We start from the raw sequence: 25565 nt of genomic DNA, 5'->3' as shown, positions 1-25565 counted from the left end.
TATCCCCTATGGACAGAGGTTTTTCTTGCTAGATCTTACTCTGGTTGCTCCACTTGGGCATGCGAGGCTGTTTTGGATTTGGAATTGCATGTGGATTTCTCCAATTCCTGTTTGTATCAACGGACCTGGGTTTGTGTCTGGGTCAAGATTCTGAAGCTGAGCTGTGGGTCACTGAAGCAGAAGCCCTATGTGAGGGTGGTGGATTATCTGCACCCTGGAGCCTCCTGGCTCCTCTGACTTCCCTCTGCGAACAGGAGGATCTGGAAATGCCTGAGCTGCAGTGCTGGGAGGGCTGGTGTCTCCCCACCTCTGCTGCACACCTGGTGCTCTGCTCTCCTTCCCAAATCTCCCCATTCTGTGAAAAGAAGGTTGTGCCTGTAAGGAGGAGACTGTCCTTGTGATGAGGGCTCTGGTGCTGACAGAATGCCAGGGAGGAGCGCCGTGTTATCATCGTGGGATTCTGGAAGCTGAGGCTGTAAGAGGAATACCACTTATCCTGGGACATGTAATATGCTTATGCATGTTGGCAGGGCTCGTGATACCAAACTCTGCACTCCTTTCTCGTGCAGGAAGTGAATTGCTCACTCATTTCATGCACATTTAAACCCTGAAATGGCTGTTCACCGGGATGAACTGTGGCGCTGCCACACTCGCATTGCCCCCTCTGAAGTTCTTTAATTTTGTGCTTTTATATCCGTGGAAAAGCCCGAGTGGCCTGGGAGAGCTGGGTCTGTGTGAGTGCCTGGCAGTCACCGGCAGCTGCTCCTGGGCTCCCCTCGGAGCAGCTCACGTTGGAACGTGGTTCTCCAGATCTGGCTGTGCGAGTGTGGGCTGGCAGAGCTCCAGGCAGGGCGTGTGTGTCTTGGCCCAAAGCTGGCGGTTTAAGGAAATGCAGGGTTCCTAATCTGCCATCAGAAAAAAGCAAATATGCAGGCAATTTAGGAAAGTGAAAGTGCAACCCCCCGGGGAACGCGTAACTCCGGCTTTGGAGGCGTTTTGAATGTGTAGCCATGTTCTGTCTTAAATCTTTGGCCACTTGGCATTTTACTGTCTTTAAGCTGGATCAAGAGCAGATGTGTAGACTTTATCTGCTGAGGTTTTCGTGTTCTTCCAAATCCTTTCTGGCTGGTGGTGGGAGGCTTACGGTAAGTCGGCGTGGAAGCAGCACTCCTGCGTGAGGAAGTAGCTAATTCCCTGTCTCAACTGATACTGCCTATGGAATTTTCTAATTTGCTGGCAGTGTGTACAAGTTATTATGGAAAAGGTGGCTTGTAACCTTGGAGCTAAAGGGTGCCCACATGGGTGGTTTTGCTCCCTCTGGATGATACAAGGAGAAGATCTTTTTCCTTCTTACTGCTTCTTAATCATTTCTGTGTAAATTACAGTGTTGGAAAGTGTAGATTAAAATTTCCTATTATAAATAAAAAAAGATAATTTCAGTTTTTTATCACCTAACTCTCAGAAATAGTTGATAAAACCTGGAAAACTGAATGTTTATCTCTTAATCCACTGACATAATATGCACCTTACATGGAAATGCATTGCTGCAAAATCCGTCTGGGGTAACATCACGTATCCCTGATGTGTTTGATGCTTGTGATGCCTCTAGCCATAGGGAGAGTAGGAAAGATTATCCTACTGATAATGTACAGATGTATTGTGCCAAATATTTGTCGTACATAACTCAGATAAGCTGTTTGGATGTTGCTATAGGAATTCTCCCTCCTTGTACATTGCTACCAGCAGTTACTGTGCTGGTCTGTCATGCCTGGAGATAAATAAGAGGGGGTTGGTGTGGAATGAGAAAAATGTTGTGGCTGCTGTCAGCAGTGGTATCGTGGGCTCCTGGTTGCAGCCTGAACTGGGTCTGTGCTGAGATGCCAAACAGAACTCAGGTGCTACAAAAGAGATGCCAAACAGAAAACAGAAGTGCCTGTTTAGCTGTGGAGATACTGGGCTGAGTGCAGGTCTCACAGGACTGTGTGTGAGCTTGTAAGATTGGAGGAATCTGGGAGGATGGGAAATGACTGAGCCTTTTGCTCCCCCCAGGAGATGCCACTTCTCATAAACTTCCTTCTGGATTCCCCCAGCCTCTGCAGGAAGTAAGACAGAAGCTCACCATTGTAACCCAGACAGGATGGATGTCACAGCAAACCCCGTATCTGTGTTGGGTAGAGGGGAGTGCTGGGCTCATCCGCACAGCAACACATCATGGAAGTGTTCCTGAGTTTTATCTTTCTGCCTCGAAATGCCCTGGCACAGAGCAGGGGCCTCTCCCCACAGCCAGGCTCTGACACAGGGCAGTGCATCCCCTCTTGTTATGAAATCACCTCATAAACTCTGCCAACTGCCCTGGGGGTGACTAAGAATCGTTATCTCTTTTCCAAATGAAGCTCTCGCAGCCGTCCGCTTCTGCGGCACAGATGAAAGGTCTGGCCTTCCTCCTCTCTTATCAGGCACCTGTTGTTGTATCCAGACATTACTCACATCCTTGGAGTCACATCTTGTTTTGCATAATTAACGCCAACTGTTTCATTTCCTTCCTTCCCTTGCACTTCTGCTCTGTGGCCTTACCTGGCCATGGAGACATTCAGTGTTATTTTGAGTTTTAACACGAATGGAAACTGGTTTCAGTTTTCTTTCCAGGGAAGATGTGAATATTTTAGTCGGGTATAAGGGATGGTCTTTGGCCCTGAACTGGTGCTGCAGCCACAGTCTGTGGTGGGAAATTCTGTACCAATTCCTTATGAGTGGTATAAAAAAACCTGAAGCAAACCTAAACAAAAGTCTGTGCAGCAAAGTTGGACCCAAAAAGTGGTAAATCACAGAATCCTTTGTTTTGGAAGGGACCTTAAAACTCATCTCGTTCCGACGCCTCCCATGGGCAGGGACTCCTTCCACTAGACCAGGTTGCTCCAAGCCCTGTCCAACCTGGCCTTGAACGTATAATGTAGATAAGGGTGTTTTTTTAGGGTTTGGGTGTTATACTTCTTTATTTTTACAGCAGTATCTGACTTGTCTGGCAACTTTATTTCCACCTGAGTGCACCACCTTTTGCTTTTGTTTATTTGAGTTTTGCTAGTTTGAAGATGTTTTCTGATTTCTGTTTGCTGTGTGGTGGCTGTGTCTTTGTCTCAAAATCTGAACTCAGTATATCAGAGCAATTTACCATTCACTGGGATTAAAAAATCCCTTGAGATAAATGCAAGTTCTGCAGCTGGTACCTGACCAGGATATGGATTTTGGACTGGCTGTTCTGCGGAACTGCGGTTTGCACAAATCCTTGGGGCAGAGAGCAGGTACAGCCTGGCTGTAATGGATAAACAGGACTCTGAGGCTGCTGTGATCCTTCCTGCTGTCCAGCTGGCAGAACAGCAGCGCTCGTTATCAGGCAGAGACTCTAAGTCTGAGATATGGATTTTCCCATCTTAGGCTCCAGGTCTGAAACTGGACCTGCTGCTCAATCTTCTTGCAAGGGCTGTTGGTTATTTTCCAATCTAGAGGACTCAGGCACTTGATAGTAGATCAGTGAGGGAAATATTTCAACCATTTCTGATTGACTAGATCATCTCAAGGACCATAAATTGGGAATATGTCTATTTTTTTTTTTCTGAATATTTATTTACGGTTCAGGTCAATAGTCTCCAGAAACACAATTCTGCTTACAAACGAAATTCCTGGGCTGCATTCCCAGGCGTTCCCATGTGACTCGAGCATTTTTAGCAACTAAGTGAACAAATGCAAACATATTTTCAGGGCAGAGGAAGTGTTGCTATCCACATTCTCTGTGAGTGCCTGGGAGCCCTGGCCCCAGGTCTCCTGAGATGTGACGAGGCAAAGGTCCCTTCTGTGGAGCGTTCTGTGTCTGGGGACCCTGACAGGTCTGCCAGGGGAGCTCAGTAGTGCAAATGGAATAATTCCTCTGTTCCACATCCCCACCGGACACGTGGAACTTTATGTGGATGCAGGAGCTCAACAGGCAGGGGGACATGGGCAGCCCAGCCCCTCTCCCATAGCCCAGTTTGTGAGTGCTCAGCCCTGCAAGTTTTAACAAATCTACTCCTGAAATACCCTAAATTGTGAAAACCCCCTTGGACCCGCCCGAGGCTTCACTCTTGTCCCTTTTGTCACCAGCCCTTCGGGCAGATCTGCCCAGCTGCTGTCAGATGCAGCCAATGCCCTCAGTGGAGGCAGATCGTCCCCTGACAGGGCACAGCCTGTCCCTGCTGGGTCTGGAACAGCTGGGAATTGTCTTTCCAAATGGATTGATGGTCTTGGGACAGGTGTATATCTGTTTTTTAAATGCTAAGGAAGAACTGATGCCACCAGCTGGTACCAGCTGGCTCGGTGGTCTCAGCACCCAGTCGCTTCACCTGTGACTAAGAAAAGAATTTTCATATGGAGGAAATGGTGTTCCCTGGAAAACAAAGCAACATTGGAAAAGTCCTGACCTTAAAAGTCGTGTTGACCATGCAGTAGTGCTTCATGGGCCTGTTGGTGTCTGTATTGCTATAGCAGGCCAGTCTGAGCCTGAAAAATCTGAGTATTGGGACTGTTCTCACTTCTCCAGTCCATGAAGAGAGCTACAAATTATTGACAGCAGCCTGAGAAAAGGTTGCATCCTTTCCTGAAGCCCTTGCTAATACCCAGACACATTTTGAATATAAAACCCTCTAATTCCTTCCTAAAAAGCCACATAACTTTTCACTGCAAGGTGACATGATGTAAATGATGAACAGCAAAGCAAACATTTAGATATCAGTTGGTTTTTTGCACATATATTGAAGTGATCAAAAGCAGACAGCAAATCAATCTTTATTTTGACAGGAATAAGGCCTATACCTTCCGCCTGATATAGACAGGGATGCTGATCACAAACAGCCACACTGAATTAATGTATCAGCATAAAAGCTCAGATAAGTTACTGTCATATTATTGTTTCCCCCCCTTCTGTAGAATCGAGTTTTCCCCAAAACAAACTAGATCAAAATGATCTCCGAGATCTCTTCAGTTAAACAATCTGTTGTCAGCTTTAAAATATTTTCTGTGATTTATTAGTTTTGATTTGTTGGGTAAGTTGTTGGGGCTGTTTCTTTTAAAAGAGCTGAAGTCCTACAATGCAAATGGATAAATCACTGGAGCTGGCAGCCAGATTGCCCAGGCACAGTTAATGTCTCTTTCCTCTTGCATTTCTGGCCTGCAGTTTATGAAACTTGGAGCAAAAAGGCACATATTTAATCCCAGTGTAGCTGCTGCAGTAGTTAATGGTATTCCTGTGGAGTAATTTATTTTATTTCTGAGATTAAAGTTAAAAATTCAAAGAATTCACTGAGACAGTTGTCTGTGAGTAGCAGGGGCTGTGTGAAAAACAATTGGGTTGGGTCTTTTTATACTATAAAATCACTCAGTACTGTAGCTCTTTGCTGGTTCCCTGGGATTGGTGATGATTAACTAACTTCATATTTTAACTAGAGCTCCTTTGGGCCCTGTAACATCGATATGGTTTGTGTGGCTCCTGTTTTCAGTCCCACACAGTCATTTTTAACTCGTTTTGGTTTTTGGAGTGATGTGTCTCTGTAACACATATCACAAGGAAAAGGGTGAAATGTAACATTTCATTCATGATTTATAGCTGCTGAAATAAGTTGCAAGTGAAAATACTCCTTCAAGTTAAAACTCCATCAGGAGTTTGTTCCAAATTGAGGTTTGGTGTGAAAGTTTCAGAGGGTGGATGTTGTGTTTTCCTCCCAACACTGCCTTAAGGGACATAGGTGAGGGGGATCTCTCTGTCTCCCTGCAGGATCAGCTCTGATCCCCCTGTTTTTTCATCCCTCATGTGTTTACTCCTCCACAGGCTATGGCAGTAGAACAAAATCAACCCGGCCCTTCCCTCTTTGAAGTATAGTTGGATATTACAGAGTCACATAATTGTATATAATTACCATATTCTAACACTTAAATATTTTCCTGACTAATTTCCTCCTGTCCCTGCTTTGAAAATACCCAGATTATATCCATTAAAAACTTACAGACTGGAAAATTTATGATTTCAAAGGAAATTTTTTTTTTTGCACTTAAACCCCACTTTTCGTTGTGGCCTTAACCTGTTGCCTTTGACAAAATTACTGGGGTTTAGTGTTCTGTTGTGGTTTATTTTCTTCTTTAAAAACCCCACCAGCCCACAGCACCCTCATGTTGTATATCAGGATGTTATGACAGCTCTGCTGGGCTGAGTCCAACACTTGATGCTCTGTCAAAATACCCATCGTTTCCTGTAGTTCTGCCTAATTAATGGTGCAGTAATGTGGAAACTTAGAACAGCACCAGAAGGAAAAGTAAATGTAAATGATTTGCCTTAATGGATCTCAAAAGCTTATTTTTCTTGCTTTGTTACTTATGAGCTCTTTATTGGGCACCTTCTTTTTCTTCCTTTCTGCTGTTCCTGGTTCTCTTCAGAGTTTTTCTTTATTCCTACAAGTCAATGACTTATCAATGTCAGGGACTTGCAGCATGAAAATGAACAGCTTAACACCTTTCAGGTGATGGATTTCCTCAGCACAGTAATTAGCCTGGCTGCTGATGAACAAAAGCAGATAGTATTTGAAATTAATAAGAATTTGCTTTTCAAAGATCTGTTTTTCTGGCCTTGTAGGAGGCAGGTGGGGAAGCACCATGTCAGTTCTGGGGTTTGGCAGGAGGATTCAGGCTCAGGACTGGTGATGGTTGGAAAAGCCCCAGTACCACATGGGGAGATGTATGGGAGGCCCTTCTGCAAGCTGGTGCCATGTGGGGGTAGGAAGTGGTCAGCTTTGTGCCACTTTATCCAAGCAAACAGTTCAGTATTTGAATGCAGTGTTGACTTCGAGGTACAGAAAGGCAAAAACACAGGACTGGGGTGAGTGGTGGTGGTAGTTCAGGGCTTGCTGCACCCCTTCTCTACAGGGTCCAGGTCCTTCTTGGCCCTTCCCAGCAGTACCATGTCCAGACCAGCCTTGGACATTCCTGTTGCAGCAAGCTTGCCTTCTCCCTCCTCTCCTTCCACACACTCTTGGTTATAGGATTTTCCTACACCTTGAAGTCTGTGTTCTCTGCTGCATTTTAGCACTGTTACATGTTGTTCATTTAATAGCATCCTTTGTTTCTGTCCCTCCTTAGCTTTCTACTCTTTGAGTAGAATACTGGTGGCTTGGGTAAAGCATTTCCAGAGCCTTTTTTTCCTGCTGGGGTGGGGGGTGAAGTGAACCTTGGAGCAGTTGGAAAGCTGGACATGGAGTGACAGGACAAGGGGAATCAATTCACATTGACAGAGGACAGGGTTAGATGGGATGTTGGGAAGAAATTCTTCCCTGTGAGGGTGTATTTATATATAAGTGGCACAGGTTGCCCAGAGAAGCTGTGGCTGCCCCATCCCTGGAAGTCTCCCAAGCCAGGTTGGGCAGGGGCTTGGAGCAACCTGGGATAGTGGAAAGTGTCCCTGCCCATGGCAGGGGGGTGGAACAAGATGAGCTCTAAGATCCCTCCCAAGCCATTCTATGATTGAACAGGATCTAATTGATTAAGAAAAGGCCTGTGTAGCCCCCAAGTCAAAGAGTCCTCACTTGGGCGCCCTGCAGAGCCATGCTGGCATCAACAGGAGCCTCCACCCTCCCCAAGGTCAAGGGCACCAGCTCTGCTGCGAGGCCGGTGCTGTGTGTGCCAAGACTTGGGAGGACACAGGGACGAGCGAGCGGAGTTTGCTGATCCTGTTTTACGGTGTTTTGGTTAGCTTAAAAATATTTTGTTGTGAGAAACTCCAGATGGATGTGAATGTTCTCAGGGGTGGAGGGAACAAGTGAAGGGAGAAAGTTAGTCATCGTCCTGGCAGGCGAGAGGCAGCGAGGACAAGCACTGAGTGATGCACAGGGCAAAAATAGCCCGAGTTCCAAATGTAATGGGATGTGACGGTCGAGTTCCTCTGAGGGAAAATACTCTGAAGTCCTTGTGCACGTCTTCGCCGGCGTTCTGGTGCACAGCGCAGTGCAGGGGCTTTTCTTATCTGTGGGACAAACAGGAAATGGTTGGGAAATGGAAAACTAGACAGGAGAAACTGGTGTAAAAATACGTAACAGCTTGCTGGTCCAGAGTTTTGGGAATCATGAGATTTATGTTTCCGTCCAATCTCAAACCCCACTTTTTCAGTTCTAAAGTGAAGTTCTCTGTCCATCTAATGGATGCTAACACTTTCCAAGACCATTGAGTTATATCTGGTATCCTTTGAAAGGGTTAAAGTTAGAAGGGAAAAGTTATTTGTAAAAATTTTGACCTGTTTATTCATTGGTTTTGTGAATTTCTTTTCATTAAAGCATGTGTTGAAAGAGACTTGAGATTTCATCTCAAAATTTGTCTCATTTATCGAAGTAAATAGAAACAGGATGCATAAAGTCTGGAAATTACCCTGAATTTTCATAATCAAATCAAATCTTGGCCCCAGATTTGTCAGGAATGTTAAATTCTCGTAGTTGATCTGTGAATTGATATCCTTGACAGGAGTGTGGCAGCCAAATGGGCAGGGAAGCCTCAAAATTTTTTGTCATACCTAGACAAATTCAGTGATAGGAATAATAAAATTATGTGGATTTGTCCCACTGAAAAGATCCTGAGAATATTTTAGGTAGGAGGCCCTGGTCCAGCTACTGTGGGCTCAGCTGGAAGGCTCTGATGTTGGAGCTCTGAGCGGTGTGGGGAAGGTTTTGCTGTTGTTCTTCAGCAATTTATAGTGAGATTTGTAGAGCAGTGAAACCAGAGGTAGAATGGAAACCACCACCTCTCCTGGTTTTTCTATCCTGTGCAGGACCTTACCACACAACCACACCTTTATACAAAAATATGCACTTCAGGGGGATGTCACTTGTTCCTTTTCTGCCCCAGGCTCTCTGATGCAGCCAAAGTAACTGTAGCATCTTTGACAAGTCAGTTTTGCTTTGTCCAGTGGGAATCCAGTAAGATTGTTTAAGGACAACCCTAATGAGGGGCTGTCCAGCACTTGCAAGCTCTGCCAGTCCTACAGTGTGTCTCTGTCAGTGATGGAATTTCTTTTTTTACTCTGATTATCTTTGTGCTTTTAAACAGAAATTATTTAATGTCAGTGCTGCAGTATCCCCAAAGTGCCCAATGTTTTGTTGGTTGGATATTTGTGATCGGCGTGTTCCGGACGTGGCTTATCCCCATTTAAGGTTTTCATGCCTCAGGGATTGGATCGACTTTTTTAATGGAACAGTGTGTATCTCCAGTGGAAGTGTTTTTGTTTTCAAAGTCAGGCAGCACACTGTGGACACATGGAAGTGTGTGGCTTTCAAAAAACCAACCACTATTTATGGATGGTTAAAGAGCTGGCGTCGGCCAGTTCAGGGTATTTTTAGCAGCAGAGAGTTGACCATTTGATATGGGGGGATTAGGGTTTGATGAACTGGAGGCTGGAGATTCCAACTTCAGGTGTTGTCGTTTGTTCCTTGGAGATGGAAAAGCCCTGGACTATTAAAGTACTGAATCTCTAGCCCAGGAATAGCAAGTTAAAGTGTCCCAGGAGAAATTAGGATATCACGCTACTCAGACAGGCTCAAGATATTGCATGGTAAGCTGATCCTAAGCTTGATTTTAGCTCAAAACAAAGCCAAGTCCTAGTCTTTGGCCTTGTCAGTTACTTGTGGGCTATGAAAGAGGACTGTCATGGTTGGCAATTTGTCTATTAAAAAGTACTTTTACTAAAATAAAGTAATATTATTAAGATAAGCAAGCTGTTATTACTTTAAAGAGAATGTGTGCCAACATGGTTTCTTCGTCTACTTCTTTTTGGAGATGTTCACACTCCTAATTAAAGTGTTACTGTTCATAGGCATATGAGTAGTCAGAGCACGACAATAGCCTGGGATTTAATGTATGCACAGGTTACATTAATCTGTAAGTTTTAGGAGAGCAGTGAACCAGTGTCAGAAGATGAGGAGACAATTTCCTCCTGTTGTGCTGTTGTGCTCCGGTTCCAGGACGACGTGTTGGTCCTGTGTGAGCTGCTGTGAGCACGATGCCGTGTGTGACAATGAGATTCCTGTACAAACAGTGCCGGCTTCTTCACACACACAAAAAAAATGCAGCAAGGAATTTTTAGCACGTTGTCATGCAGCACTCTCTGTTTCCTGGCTTCTACATTCAAGCTGTGTAATAATATTTATATACAAATGCTGACTGTGATTTTCCACCCCGGAAAAAGGAGATGTCATTTAAAAGGGCCGTGCGTGATGCAAAGCAGAGATTTGACTCTCGTCCTTGCATATGGGGTGGGCGTGTATTTTAATTGTTTGAAAAGAGATCACTTAAAAAAATATGACATTCTTGCTACATAAGCACATTCTCCTGAAGTAAAGGTCATTTTGCTCTTTAGAAGCTGCTTGTGGAAAGGAGCTTTTGTTGCCTTTCCCCACTCCTACCTTTTGAAACTCCCTGAAGAACATTAAGTAGTTCACTGTTGAGCTGAGGCAGCTCTTAGGCCACGTTTAAGCTGGGATCCAGTGACAGGGGAACTGTAGTCATGACTGAATGTACATTGACACATGGAAGAACGTTTTTGCCCCTGAAGATCCACACTGTTCCATCGCCCCGGAACTGACACCTGTGTCCTGCAAGCACACAAACTGGTTTTACTGTGTCAGTGATCACACTGAGCCTCTTAAGCTTTTCTGGAGCTGGGATTCATAAACAGTTCCAAGGCAAAATTGCTGCTTTTTGGCTCCAGCCAAGGAAACTGTTCATCTTGCCAGTTGCCAGCACATTTCTAATCCTGGTGTCCTGGGGCCCTAGTTTTCATGTTGAAATCTCTGCTCCTAACAGGCTCTTAGTGGACTGAACTCACGGAAAACAACGACCTGTTGAGCTGTGCACGCTCATCTTCTGATCCACACTTGACCAAAGAAGGTTGGATTACGGCTTTGTTTTATCCTGCTACAGTGACAGAATCCAGATGGGAGGATCCTAAATCTTCAGTGTTCCTGGTTTTCTCCTTCACAAACCCTTTGAAGCCAGGGTTGTCGTTCTGGCTCCTGGTCTAGCAGGGTCCTACATCTCTCTGACTCTGTAATAACGGAGTCATTGGGCTACAGGTGTACCTATGCCAAGTTTCATTTCCAGATAATCTCTTTGTTGACAACAAATCAGAGGGGTCCAGAGAATAATAAGGTATTGGAATAAACAATGGGTGGCTTAAAACCCATCTGACAACATATTATGAGAAACTGCCATGGGAAAGATGCTGCAGCTACAGTTTGGTGAACAATCATTGCATTAGGTTTTTTTTTTTTGCTGCGTGCTGGATACTGATTCCCTTTGAAATGGTATTTTTTAAAGGTAAAGTAGAAATAGTTTTATGTTCTAATTTCAACATATGTTAAGAAAAATACTCATCTGGATCCACATCCCAGAAATGCTTTTTAGAAGATTCGGGTCAAAAGCTGCTCTTTGGTGTTGGGGTGGGTTGTGCCCTCAGCAGAGTCTGCAGCAGCAAAGCCTGGCCTGCCCAGGCTTTACCCAGGATGAGAACTCCTTGGTAGCTCTGGTACCTGCTGTGGCATGTTGGGATCCATATTCCATGAGCCGAGATGCGTGTTCATGTGCGGTGTCCGTGCGGTGCCAGGGGTTCCCGGGCGTCAGGGGAATAACCTTGTGTTAAACACCTCTCCAACTCGCATTGTTAAGCGTGTTTTAGTGACTGCCAGCACGGAGTCAGCTTCTCTCCCTTGCTTGAACTGTGTTCCCCTGCTTTATGCAGTTGAGGGCTGAGTTACTGGGGAGCTGCACAGAGCTTTCTACAGGGAGCAGAATGATGCCCACACGAAGGGATGTATTCACTTCCAGTTTGAATGAGCTTTGTCTTGAGGTGGGTGTTTTTGGCTGAAGCAACAGCTGCCCAGGAGGGGGATCCTGGCTTTGCATGGGCAGAGTAACACGGCTTTAAAACCCTGGGCTGAACGGGACAGCGAGAGCCAGCACTTCCTCCCCTAAAGCATTCAAAAGCAGTTTTAAATCGGATTAGGATTTAACAAACACTTCATGGTTTACTCTCTGCAGGGAGGATCAAAGCCCAGGGAAGACTCTTCAGCTGTTTGCTTTTCCTTTATGTAGAAACCTCTCCGTGGCTGCTGTAAAAAACCCACTAAATACAATAAAAAAAAATCCCTTCTCAGCAAAGCAAATTACTTGACCACAGCCTAAAAAAAGGTGCTCATTATCTGCTGACTTTTTTTTTTTTTTCTTATTTGCTGATTTACTGAGCTCCCATTCAGAGGCGGTGGTGGGAGCAAGTCTTTTCCCAGCTCCAGCTGGACTGGTCCTGAGAGATCCCAAAACTGGACCATGGATTTACCTAAACATGTTCTTGTCATCACAGTACCTGGGCAAAAAGAAGGTTCAGCATTTACTCTATTGAATAACTCCATAGGGTGGTGTCTCAGTAGAACAAGGAGTGCTGCAGTGCTGCCCAGACTGTGTGGGGAGTTTTCTTTGCTATTTGGTGGAAATGTTTTTAAAATCCTAGAGGTTTGTGTGCATATCCCTGTTCTAGATGACCAGGGCTTTATCCTACTTGGGGGAGACTCGGAACTAAGCAGCATGGTTTAAAAAAATAGTGACCATGAGAGATGAAAAATAGTTTTGTGGCTAAAATAGAGCATGTGTCGGGCCCTCTGACTTCTTTCTACTGTTATGACACAGATTTGTCTGAAGGAAATCACCTTGGCAACTTGAATATGTAGATGCAGCACTTGGGGACGTAGTTTAGCGGTGTGTTAACAGTTGGACTTGACAATCTTAGAGGTATTTTTCAACGTAGATGATTCTATGATTCTATGGCATCTCACAGAGCTGCACCCTGGGGTGATGAGCCAGTGATGCCCACGGTTTATCTGTAGGCTAATGCCTGTTTTCTCCTCCCGTGTAATGTGGTTTAGCTCAGAAAGGGAACTAAATGCAGAATAAGGATTAAACTGTGTAAGCCTGATGGATGTTTTGTAGGTGATGCTTTGCAGAAAATCATTACTTTGAAATGTTGGAATAGAAAGGAACGTTTTTCAGGCTTTTCAGACATAACATGTTGTGGAAAAGAGGCTTGGAACAGATGTACTCATAGTTTATTCCATTTATCATATTAAAAATAAAGAAAAGACAATTTCAGCTCATTTACTGCTTTATTAGTTCAAATAAACAGCTTTTCTAATCAATGTGTATGGCAAACACAATGCTTTCATAATTGGCAGTGGTGGTTCCAAAATTAATGAGGCTGTCCTTGTTTATTGTCTGTAACAAGTCAGACAGTCGATAGATTGACCAACAGTCTAATCCATCTGTTATTTTATGTTCATTTTAGAATAAGAAAAATCATAATCTTATTTTTAAAATTTAAAGCATTTGAGGGTTGTGTTTTTTCTCCCCATCCTTTTGAGAAAGCACAGCTAGAGATGAGGAGGGCTGCACAGGAAACGGTCATGAGGCGGGAGGCTCAGCTACATCTAGGGGAGTCTTTTGCTCTTATTTATCTAGAGGTATTTATTGATTTTTCCTTCCTTTCCAAAAATACTGGTTTAATTTATGAGGCGATAGAAGAGGTTGGGAGAATAATTTTACCTATAAGAGCACAGCATTGTCCAACTAATTGCCCAGGAAAAAGAGAAAAGATCTGCTGATCTACCCCTGCAGATGTTTCTCATCTGGAATACAGACCAATTCCAGCCATTTATTTTTTTGATTACTGTTTATTTTGATGCTTTATTACACTGCCATTACCAGGAAGGAAATGATACACAGAAATCCAGCAAGATACTATTTCTACTTTGGTAATAATTATTCAGTAACAATTTGGGGTTTAACCTCTTTCTCCTTTTTTTTTTTCTTTTTTTTTTTTTTTTTTTTTTTTTTTTTTTTCTTTTTTTTTTTTTCCTGATTGTGAGCCCTCACTTCCATCCTTCACTGGGAACAATAAAACATGCTGGTGGGATATGGGCTGATGCCCATCATGGTTGTTACTGAAGTACCTGGAATTTTATGCAGACATCAGTGCTCATTTCCAGAGTGTAACTAATAAGGACCTGTTGGCTTTTTTTGCCACCTAGTGCTTCTGTCCCTGCATTACTGTGGAGGGTTGTGTGTGTGAGGAGTGAGGAACCATATGCTGCAGCTCCTCAGCCAAATGCCTGTTGGATTTGTTAGTGCAGTTTCCTTACACAAGTGAAATAAACCCAAACCTTCCGTGTTTTCCTTGAGAGCCACCAAAGGCTGTGGCAAACCTTTTGTGTGCTGAGTGGGAAGAAGCAGGTTGAGAGAGCACCTCTTGCTTCTGGAGTCACTGTGGTCTGGATTTTAAACCTGGTAAATCCTTCTCCATGTAAGATGCTGAGTTTGCTGATGTTTTATGCATTTGATAGGATGGTGCATGTTCCTACTGTGGACAGATTTTCAGATCTTTTAGCTGGGCACACAGAGCACCTTTATCCTCTGGGTTAGCAGACAGTGATGCTCCAACACACTTAAGTTATGGTTCCATATGCTTAAAAAGGGCTGGAAAATTGAATACGGGCAGAGCCAACAATCCTGTGCTACTTTATTTCTCAGTATTTCTACTGTAGCTGTTGGCGTGGTACATCTGCCTCATGCACTTGCATTTACACCCACAGAAACAGGTAATTTGTAATTTAAGGCGATGCTGAGTGTTATAGCTGGACATGGGCAGAATTGCACTTGTATCTAAACTGGGTGGTTGCAAAGGTCCTGGCTGGATTTGGGGGGTGTGTGTTCATACCAAGGGACGGTGCAAGACCTCCCTTCCCTGCACAGGCTCTGCCTTGAGCAAACCCCGCAGTACAATGGAGCCGTTCTGCTCCAAAGGGGAGCAGGAAGGTGGGTGGATTAGGAAATATTTTATATTAGTGATTTTTTTTTTTTTCCACTGAGCCATGTCACATTCAAGTCCCACCATTGCTTTATAACTACTTGCCTGCCCCTCCCTGTGAGCAGCAGACCTGATGTCCATCTGTCTGTCCGTGTGTCAAAGGCAAGCTCAGGGTCAGTGCTTGGAAATGCTCTGCAGTGATGATGACTGTGGGATGCAGAAGCACTGACAGACTGCTGCAGTGTGTAATATATTGCTTTTTGGTCCCTGGTGATGGCATCCAGACCTCCCAACCTTTCATAATCCACAAATGGAAAAGTGGCACTTAAAATGAATTTATTCAGGTGGGAGCACTGTAAAACATTGAAAATAAGGCTTTTGACTTGCTGCACCTACACTTGAGTGTCAATGAAAAGCTTTTTATTTGGTTTTAGAGCCAGACTTCCAGAAGTCAATGTGCCTTGTGGTCTGGAACCATGTGTTAAGGGCAGCAGACTGGAGCAGAGTATGGACGGCAAGGAAGGGATTGGTAATGAAGCTGCACAGTGAAAGACCAGAAAACCTTTGGGCATTTGTTTGCCTGGGGAAGGCTGGAAATGGGAGAGGAGTGGTGGGAGAGACAAAACCCCAAATGAAATTCCTTTGGGATTAATAAGTAAGTCTTTATTTGCATGCCATCATTTTTTTCCCCGTCTTTGGGCAGTGGGATCACCCAGCGTGCTCTGCTTGCTGCCTCCCTGCTGGGCAGCACGGGGGCATCTGCTGCAGGAGCTTTCAGCTCTGTTGAACCCGAGGAGCTGCCAGTACCCTGAAGAGAAAGAAGAGAAGGGAAAACCAACGGTGGCGATGCAGGGAAGGTGAGCAGGCGCAGTTTTCCCTTGACTGCTTATTTGATTTGACACTGTCCTTAAACACAAGGTCATTTACAGCCTGCCCGAGGGCTGCCAGACGAGGAAGTTACCTTGCGAAGGAAGGAACTAGCCCATACTGTCTAAATATTGTCAATTGTGTGCTGAATGGAGGCCACAGCTTGAGGAACCTCAATAGTAGCTCTTTGTGCACCGGCAGCCTCCTGCCAAAGTACTTTCCATAATTAGGCGTAAAACATATTTACATTCCTGTCGTCCTTGGTCCCGGACACACCTGTAGGTGTGTGTGTGTGTACATGTATGAGGTGCAAGCATATATATTCCTGTGCATTTACAGCGTGTGTTCCTGCCTGGCGCTCATGGGAATGGCTGCAGCAACCAATGGAGGTAACTGGGATGTGTGGGACAGTCAGGGGGTGTAACAGTGAGAGGAGGAGAAATCCATTGGATTCCTCCCTCTGCCAAGCAAGGAGTATAATCCCGATATAGAGAGATACTGTGTTTTGTCTGAATCGGAAGGTCCGGGCTGAATGCTCCCTTTTAAAATTCATTGACGTTTGCATGGAAACCAGAAAAATGGGCTTAAGTCAAGAATGCAATAACCTCACTCAAAACTGCTCTCCATGGCAGGCACTCATCCGCTTACAGCCGTTCTGCTCACGGGGAGATAAATGCAGGAGTAAAATACTGTGTATGGCTGCATCGCCTGCGTATTTATAGCGCAGCGGTTGATGTACAACAGCTTTTCCGTGCACGTTTCTCCCCCTCCCTCCATGATAACTTGCAGCCAGACATTGATTAGTTCAGTTTGGGGGGGAAAAGAGTCGTGCAGGACAACTGGATACTTCAGCAAAGAGATTCCTGAAACGTGTCCAAGGGAGAACTGAGCGGTCACGTGGCGCTGGCTCCGTGCCTGCTTCCAGCTGCCGAGTTTCATTAGAAGACAGCCAAAATACATTAATTAGTTTTCTAACATAACTTTCCTGTGCAGGCAGTGCTATGGCTTTCACAGCCATGCATGGGGGCAGAGGAGATGGTCTGTACAACGTGTGAATGATGGACATGATGTAACCTCTGTGTCAAGGTGTGTCCCCTTCCTGAGGCTCCCAGTTACCCAGCTTGGTGGTGGGATCATGCTGGAGTGTCAGGGAAGGCAGCCTGGTCTAGGTTTGGGCTTTCCCAAAGTTCAGTGTGGCTCCAGATCTAGAGCTCTTTCCAATCTGTTTTCTATGGAAGGTTGTAGAGAGGTGGGGATGCGTCTTGTCTTCCAAGTAACGGGGAATAGAACAAGAGAAAACTGCCCCAAGTTGTGCCAGAGAAGGTTTATTTTGGATATGAGGAAAAGATTCTTCACCAAAAGAGTTATCAAGCATTGAGTCAGGCTGCCCAGGGAACTGGAGGAGTCACAAGTTAAAAGACATGTAGATGTGGCACCTGAGGACATGGTTTAGTGATGGCCTTGGCAGTGCTGGGGGAACGATTGGACTCAGTGGTCTGAGAGATCTTTTCCAACCTGAATAATTCTGTGATTTCTTCCTCTATGATTCTACCTCTACATGAAGTCTCCTCTGACAGGTCTTCCCAACAATGATTTCAGACAAATACCCTAAAATGGCTACATTTGTGTTCTTATCTGTAGGGCAGTCAGAAGAGACAAATAGACCCACAAATAGACCAGAGTAATCTGTGCTCCTGTTGCAAAACTACTTGTAAGAATTCTGCAGAAATTCAAGGAAAAAGTCGTGCTCAGTCTAATCATGAGTTTACTTTTTCTCCGGATGCTTTCTGAGCTCTCAGGCACTTAATGGAAACACCAGTGCTCACACTTGGAGGGCAGGCTGGAAAGTTTGCGTGGGCTTGTGTGTGTGCCAGGGAGTCAATTTTTGTCCGTCAGAACCCTCTTTCCATTATGCTTTTGTCAGACTTTGCCTCCGTAAAGGGGAATTTGAGCTTTCCATGTCAAAGCCCTCTGCAAATGTTACCCAAGATCTCTTGTCAGTGCTGCAGTTTGTACCAAGAACACCCACCAGTGCTACCAGGAGCAGGGAAGGCAGGACTAACACTCCTGCCCTTTGAGGGAAATGTCTGATATTTGGGATTTTTCATTCTTTCCTCCCTTGGCATTCACCATTTCGGATGCAGGCTCATGCTCCTGCTCTCTTAAACAGCCTGTTTTTCCTCTAACCACTTCCAGCTCCAAAACCTCTCTGCATCTTCTCAATGTAAATACACTTTAGCTTGCCCAGCACAGGCTGGGGAGACAGTAGTGACCTTCAGATGAGTGCAAAGCATTTCAATTTGACCTACTTTGCTGCAGAGCGGGTTTGGCCGTGGCAGGGCAGCTCTTTCTTCCTTCCTCTCCTGCTTGATGAAGGTCCTTGGGAAGCCCTGGGTACAATATGGAGGAGATGACCCATGTGAATGGGCGAGCAGGGCTTAAGGAGGATAAAAACCCCAGGGCTGGAGTTTTGGGTGCTGTTTGGGTAGCCTGATGCAGGCAGGCTGAGTGCTGGGTTTCTCCATAGTGCCAGGTTTTATATTTGCAGCTTTAGTTTTTTGAATGTGTCTTTAAAAAAATCTACCATGAACACAAAATGCCCTTCACTGAATACTCCATTTTCATTTACTACCTAAGTTTTTTCTCTTTGGTTGCTTTCCCAAGGATGCTTTTGTGAAGGGAGAAGCTGCAGGAGGAACCAGGCTGCCATGGTGCTTCCCAAGGCCACTTGGCTGCACCAAGAAGAACTCTGGTTGCTTTGTCCTTGTCCTCTGTGACATCTCCCGGGCAGTGCAGGTACTGCTTTGCTTTGGTGTTGATAAAAGGGGCTGGCCTTTCTTCTCAGTGTTTCAAGAGGACAATTCTAAGTGTAGAGGGGTTGTAATCCCCCCCAAAATCTCCTCCTCCTTTGAGTTTGTGTATATGTATGTATATATCATCTCTGTATTTATGTATGTATGTATGTGTGTATATATATATATATATATATTCATATATATTTATATATGTAACAGCAGCCTCCCAGTACCTAAAGGCTCCAAGAGAGATCAACTTTGGACATGGACCTGGAGTGACAGGACCAGGGGGCAATGTCTTTCAATTGAAAAAGGGCAGGTTTAGATTAGAATTTCTTCCCTGTGAGGGTGGTGAGGCCCTGGCAGAGGTTGCCCAGAGAGGATGTTGCTGCCCCATCCCTGGAAGTGTTCAAGGTCAGGTTGGACAGGTCATGGAGCAACATGATGTAGTGAAAGATGTCCATGCCCATGGTAGGGGGCTGTAACTAGGTGATCTTTAAGGTTCCTTCCAACTCAAGCTGTTCTGTGTTTCTGTGATTCTGTTAAATGGGAATAATTTAATAAATGTACACTAGAATTGCTTAGGCCTTTAGATTTGCTATTTTCTGCAGCACTGGTTTCTCAGGAGCACTGTGGGGTGGCCCCTCTGGAAGTATAACTGTCTTTTGTTTGGGTACATGTGTCTTTAAAATGAAGGTCTCTCCTTATCTCAAGTTTAAAGTGCAAAATTCCCAGGTTGGAAGCAAGTTAAAATTTCCTGTTCCAGCTGCATCTGCATTCAGTCTCAGGAGAAGATACTTGGCTCTAATTTAAAAAAAAGAAATAGAAATTGATATTGCAGGTAAAAAGGAGCAACTGAGGAAAAATATCCTTTCAAAAGACCCTCAAGCAATTTTCAGGATAATTTTCACTTACTTCTGAAAAATTCCTACCACTGGTCAACCATTAAAAATAACAAAACTGACCCCAAACCCACGTCCTTGCTGATAAATGCCATGGACTTGCTCGTAGCTTATCTAATGCCTGAACATCTGTTTCTCCCTTGCTGAGAGGTTCTCTTGGATGAGTTAATGCAATTCCCTATGCAAAGGTTAAATAAAGTTGAGAGGCTCCAACTGGTGGCGTCGTGCCATGAAGGCCTGTGCTGCAAAACCAGCTTTGCTGTGGAAATGTTCAGAAAGACATTCAGGAGGGGAAAAAAGTCACCCAGCCTAAACCTGAGATCCACTGAGGCTGGACTCGATGACCTTAGAGGGCTTTTCCAACCTTAATGATTCTGTGATTCTGAGCTTTCTGGATATTACAGTATGGAGAGGGGGCTTTGGAACATGCACTTTCCCTGGGTCTGAAGAACTGGTGCTGGTGCTGAGCTCTGCATACACTTCATTCTGCTTGGGCAGCCTCATCGTCTTCCAATGGGATGGGCTTGGCAGCTGAATGCCTGTTCTTGGTGATCGTGTAGTATGTGTGCACAGGATTATTTAATACTTTTTTGATCATTTAACAACATTTTGCATGTAGTGACAGCAGGACCTTTTACGACTGGAACAGCTGGAGGTGGGAAGGGCTGCTGGGTGATTCCAACACTGAGTCCTGGAGCTGCTGGGCTGATCCCTGGGTGCTGGGTAGCAGAGATGCTCCGTGTGACATGGATGTGGCTGTTCCCGTGGGGATATCACACCTGCGTGTGTGGAACTGTCATGCACCTGTAACCTTGTGGTGAGATGGGGATGGCCTTTGGGATGAAGGATTCCAAGCCAGCTGCACCTCTCCCTCATTCCCATCACTTCCCCCTTGAGCTTTGCCAGCCCATGGTGGCCTCGGAGGAGCACGATGGGTGTAACCACACCAGGTCCCTGTAGCCCAGAAGCCAGCGTGGGGTTGTGCCTGTGTCCATGAGCTGTTGCAGAACCCTGTGTCCACACTTTCACTTTTCTGCCCTTTCCTTTCCATCTTGGCTTTCGGCTCCTCTGGCCCCACATCCTGCAGGGCCGCACTTCACACGCGGCAGCAGCAGCATCAAAGAGGAGATCCTGAATAAACCCACTGCTTTATGACATCTCTTCAAAGTGCCTTTTTAAAAGTTCAAAGGACACGAGGGAAGGAGGGGATCAAAATCAAAGGAAGATTGGGGGGAGGGAAATTAAAGCCTCGGAGGAACTTTATGGCATGTTTTCTGTAACACTTTCAATGCCAAATTCACAAGTGTTCCCAGCACCAGCTCTTCTCTTGCCATCAGACTCCCTGCTGCAGCAGTTTCAGGGCAGCTCAACAGCTCCCAGTAGCTTCTGCCCCACACACAGGTACAGGTCACCCACAGTTTCACTATTTCATTAATTTTTTTGTAAGACCAAAACTTCCTGTTCTGCTGCCTCCAGGTCGAAGGGGAGATCCTTGTTCTATACTGGCTGGAAATCCTGCAGCTGACAGCAAAGTTCACCTTTAATGAAAAGTTTTTTTTTCTTTTTCCCCAGGAATGCATCTCACTCTCCTCTTTCTGTGTTCTACTGCAGGGCCATTATTTTGTCTGTGTTTGGGAAATTGCCATTACTCTTTGGGAAAAGGGATTTCTCTCAAGTGAAGGGGATCTGACTTGAAGCAAGACAAGAGAAACAAAACCTCTGTGTGAACACCCCAGGTACCATCTAGAGACTCAGCTTTACTTATAAAGACAAGGAAGAGATGCAAATAACTGAGGTATATACTTCTTAATATTCACTTAGCTCTCATAATTTTGTAATTTTCTGCTTCTCTGTGTCTGTTTTTAAACATAGTAGGAAAAAAAGTGATGTATGAGTCAAGAGAAAGAAATCAGGCTGGTTTTGACCCAGGATCAAACCCTCTTTATTGCTGGTCATGTGCCCACTGAGGTGAGCTGGAACCACATCCCTGCTGTGGGGAGCAGAGTGGGGCAGGGCTGAAGCTGGAAAGGGCAGGGATGTACATTGCTAAATGGCTTTGCCAGTTTGTGTTACAATTTTGGGAACTTTCAGGCTTCTGTGTTTAAATGGAAAGACTGAGAAGACAAATGAACTATCCGAGGAAATAAAAAAGGGTCTTTGTGGAGGGATGGAAGGCTCCTGCTCAAAGGAGCTGTGGAGACTTTCCTCAGTGTTCTGTGAGCTGTGATCAGCCTGTGGATCCGGTTTGGTGCACACCATGTTTACAGCCATCATCCAGCTAATGCATTTCCTCCACAGGGGTGACTGTTTCCTCATCCCACTGCTTTTCTGGAGTCCACAGAGCCAGAATGTGTGTGTTCCTTCAGCAACACTCAGTCCTCATCCTGCCCAGGTAAGCTCACCTACACAAAGTGCTTTTCCCACAGATGCTTTCCGGGGCTGCTGCTTGGAGAATGGCAGAAAACTGTTGCTGAATTTCCTTCTCATTAATTAATTCCCTTGTTTTTAATATACTGAACTACTCACCTTGCCCTGTGTGTTCTGCTTTAGGCAGGCATCCAAAAAAAGTCCACAGTGGTGCATATATGGGAGATAAAACTCTATGTGTGCTGGGCTGTGGTGGAGGTCTTGTGCTGCAGTGTGTGGGTGGTGGTCTGGAGGACAACTACTGCCAAGCAAACAAATTAATTTGCTTATTTTTCACTCAGAGAGGTCCCAGTTTCACTAAATAGCACTGAAAAGGACACCTCAAGGTGTTATTCAATAAGTATTTAATATATGTCAGCGAAAAGATAGTTTTATTCATTGGTAAGGGGGAATTTAAGGCATGTGGAGTAACTAATCAGATTGGGACTTGCCTTGGAGACCGGAGCTGGGACCTGTAAGGTTTGTTTACAAGAGGGGATTTGCATCGAAGCGAGACCCTTTAATATAAGCTCTTTATATTAATTGGTTTGAAGCAGGTCTGTCTCAATGAACAGATGGCTTTATTTCCCTCGCGGTCCTCCAGGCCACGTGGGGGGATTTCCTTTCCAAACGCGCCGTCGGCAGCGGGGACAGGCACACAAAGTCACATCTTGTGCCGTGCCAGGGCTGGGGCACGGTGGGACCGTCCTGGCAGTGCCTGGTGGGCAGCGCGGGGGAAGGAGCCCTGTGGGCTTACCAACCCCATGGCTGCCCTCTCGGCATCCCATAATAGCACCATTGTTCAAGGATGTGGCAGTGTCGAGGAGGTTATTAATGGCTTCCCACGGGAACTGGGAGCCTGGTGATTTCCACCCATCCACCTCACTCGGGGTCCAGAAATAGAAAGGGGCTTTTTTTGTGTTCCCCTACGCCTTGCTCAGCCACGGCTCCAGCAGCGGTGACACAGGCTGCTGTGGGAATGCTCCCAGTGCTTGGATGTTGTTCCTGCTGGGGGGAAGAGCAGTGAGTCAGCAGAGCTAAAGACGTCTCTGGGTGATGTCAGTGCTTCCTCCCGGCTCTGGGACATGCAGTTCCTCTCTGCTGTCACTGCTGGTGATACCTTACATGGGGCATTTGGGTTGTAGGGCAGAGCTCTTGGAGCAGTAGCCCTTGGAGCATCTCCACAGCCTCCTCTGGACTCGCTCGCATCCTTCCTGTGCTGAGGGCCCCAGAGATGGACCCAGTGCTCCAGGAGGGGTCTCACAAGAGTGGAATAGAGAGGGGAATCACCTCCCTAGACCTGCTGCCCACACTTCTTTTAGTGCAGCCTAAGGCATGGCTGGCTTTCAAGTAACAAAGGCTTTGGTGCTCAATGGGGCTTTCACAAAACTGGAGGGTTGATGAGATGTTAATTGGATAGAATTGGAGTGCTCCCTGTTGCAGGTGGGCTGCAGCATGGCCTCGGTCCCATATCTATCCTGGGTCTTTATTTTATTATTTTGAGTGTTGCTACAAGATGATTCCCCCTGGAAGCTTCTAGATGTACACAGATGTGAACTGGTGTAGCAGGGAGGAAGACTCCCTGAAACCCAAATGGCAAACGAAAATCTGTTTGGGAATCCTCAGCCAGTTACCCAGGCACTCACAAAAAGTCAGTGCTGGACACAGGGTATGGCCATTTCCCAGGAAGATCCAGCACTGCCTCCTGTTTGAAATGTCCTTTCTTAATGAAACTGTTTTTCTGTGCTTTTCTTAGGCTGCAAATGGTTATGCAAATTTCTAAATATTTTCCTACTTCCCTTTTCGGATGTCTAACATTATGTATTATTTTCTGATACTTACCTAACCCGGGAAATCTGTTTTCCATCTCATTTCAGCCAAGGTTTTCTTTTTAACCAGTCCTTCCCAGTATTTTCCTATAACACTTCTGGTTCGCTGAGTGAACTTTGCAGTGTGAGGGTAAATGAAAGTGAAAATGTATTGCTTGTCACACACTGGCTGTTTAGAGAGGGTTTGGGGTTTTCTTTCCCCCTCTGGATTTGAAGAGGGAGATATAAATCACTGATTTAAAACCAGGGTAATTTAACAAGATTATAGGAGAGGGAAAATCCACTTCCTACCCAAAGTAACAGTCTCTTAGGTCTCTCCACCTACACAAGCCATATGCATCCTCCAAGCCGCCCGAGATCCTCTTTTGTGTTTTTCTGGCAGGACTGTGGTATAATAATTAAAGTCCATATGCAAAGCTTTCTCGGTGGGACTTTTAATTGCTTTGTAATTGGTCAGAGAGTTGCCATTCATCAGCCCCCAGCCTGCTCTGCTGGGTTTGGAAAGTCCCAGACCTGGAGGGATATTAAAAGCTCAGAAACCCAGGTCGGAGGGATGTGATCAGGGATTGCCTTTCTGTGCCATCTCCCTTTTTAACAAACATGACTGTGCCTTTCTTTGCCAGGAGCAAAGCTCTGGGGTGGGGAGAGCAGTGGGATTTGTGTTGCAGTGGTGTGTGTGTGATGCTGTATTTGGAGGGCTCCATACTGGTGCAGAGGGGTGTAGAGAGGGCTGGCGAAGGGAGCGTTGATTCCTGGCTGGAATTGCTGGTTTCCAGCTGTGGGGAGCCTTTACGGTGACCCCTGGGTAGAGCACGGGATAACAAAGCTCCTCACTGGAAGCACTGGAATGCCAAAATCTCAGGAATTGTTTGGTCTTGGTCACATCAACCAAATTTACTTGGCCCTTGCCATGATGGTCCCTCTTCTCCCGAGGGTGGTGGCTCCCAGGTTACACAGCACAGGAGGCAGAGGCTCTGTCTGTGCAGGCTGGTGTTTCTGGAGGCCAAATACTGAGTGTCCTAGAAACAGGCACAGCAAGAACTGTCAGCAGCCCTGCTACACCTGAGCAGATATTGCACGAGATACTTTCAAACTAATACATATCCTGTTCCTGTTATTCCCATTCTTGTTGGGAGTCAAGACTCTCACCAGGCGCAACAGATATTTTTAATAGATGTAGCAACCCACACATAATCCTTTGATTCTGGGATCTGGAACTCAAAGCCCAGCTCTTGTAAAATAAACATGGGCGTCACTTTGGTTGTCAGTTCAGCAGGAACATGTCACAGAAAGAGGTGTCTTGGAGCCGGCCTAACTCTGACTGGCAGGACAGGCTTCCAGCAATGAATTTTCAATGAAACATTTTTCTAATTATAGCAAATTATTTTTACAAACATTTTCCTGGGAAGAGAGTCTGAAACTAGAGCCAAAAAGGAGCAGGCTGGGATTTAGGCAGTGCCTAAAAAAAAGTTAAAAAATGGACTGTATGGTAGTTGGCTTTTATTATTGGGCCAACCTGTAAACTTCAAATGAATGGATTCTGGTGAACTTCATTCCAGTATGACCAGTTTGTGTTGTTGAAAAATTGGAATGGCTTAGAATGGTGCCATCAAGCCCAGCTCTTCCCTTCCCTCTCCCCACATGCCGTGGGACTCCCCACCTGCAGGGCTTTGGTGGCAGAGGGGTGATGGGCAGAGGTGACAGACAGCAGCTGGCCATCAGCAACGCTGGTACAACCTGTGCAGAGCTTCACGTTCAGTGGCCCCAGATGCAAATTATTTCATATTTATTCTCCTCTCCAGATGTCGCAGCAAACTTGTATTCTTCTTCCAGTTGCAAACACGCTTGATTTTGGGCTAAA

The 25565-nt window shown here is 45.4% G+C and overlaps 1 long non-coding RNA gene across 1 annotated transcript in view; it reads left to right on the top strand.

The window, feature by feature from the left end:
• The window catches only part of LOC126638418 (uncharacterized), a 72934-nt gene that overhangs the window by 6926 nt on the left and 40443 nt on the right, over positions 1 to 25565 (top strand). Inside the window, exons 2-4 of the long non-coding RNA XR_007628590.1 lie at positions 18437 to 18568; positions 21081 to 21264; positions 21768 to 21861. This is a non-coding gene — a long non-coding RNA (uncharacterized LOC126638418). The remainder of the gene's footprint in view (positions 1 to 18436; positions 18569 to 21080; positions 21265 to 21767; positions 21862 to 25565) is intronic.

This window comes from Myiozetetes cayanensis, unplaced genomic scaffold, assembly GCF_022539395.1.
Source record: "Myiozetetes cayanensis isolate MyiCay16 unplaced genomic scaffold, myiCay2020 scf17, whole genome shotgun sequence".
Taxonomy (NCBI): Eukaryota; Metazoa; Chordata; class Aves; order Passeriformes; family Tyrannidae; genus Myiozetetes; species Myiozetetes cayanensis.
Note: the sequence above shows the minus strand (reverse complement) of the source record. Positions and strands in the feature narration are given on the sequence as shown.